Here is a 271-nt window from a genome sequence, read left to right as displayed (position 1 = left end):
TGTTTTTATACAAGTTGACCTGCAGAGGTTTGAGTTTTAATGTTTTTATACAAGTCGACCTGTAGAGGTTTGAGTTTTAATGTTTTTATACAAGTCGACCAGCAAAGGTTTGAGTTTTAATGTTTTTATACAAGTCGACCTGCAAAGGTTTGAGTTTTAATGTTTTTATACAAGTCAACCTGCAAAGGTTTGAGTTTTAATGTTTTTATACAAGTCAACCTGTAGAGGTTTTAAGTTTTAATGTTTTTATACAAGTCGACCTGCAAAGGAT

The sequence above is a fragment of the Austrofundulus limnaeus genome, unplaced genomic scaffold (genome assembly GCF_001266775.1).
Source record: "Austrofundulus limnaeus strain Quisiro unplaced genomic scaffold, Austrofundulus_limnaeus-1.0 Scaffold2563, whole genome shotgun sequence".
Lineage (NCBI taxonomy): Eukaryota > Metazoa > Chordata > Actinopteri > Cyprinodontiformes > Rivulidae > Austrofundulus > Austrofundulus limnaeus.
Note: the sequence above shows the minus strand (reverse complement) of the source record.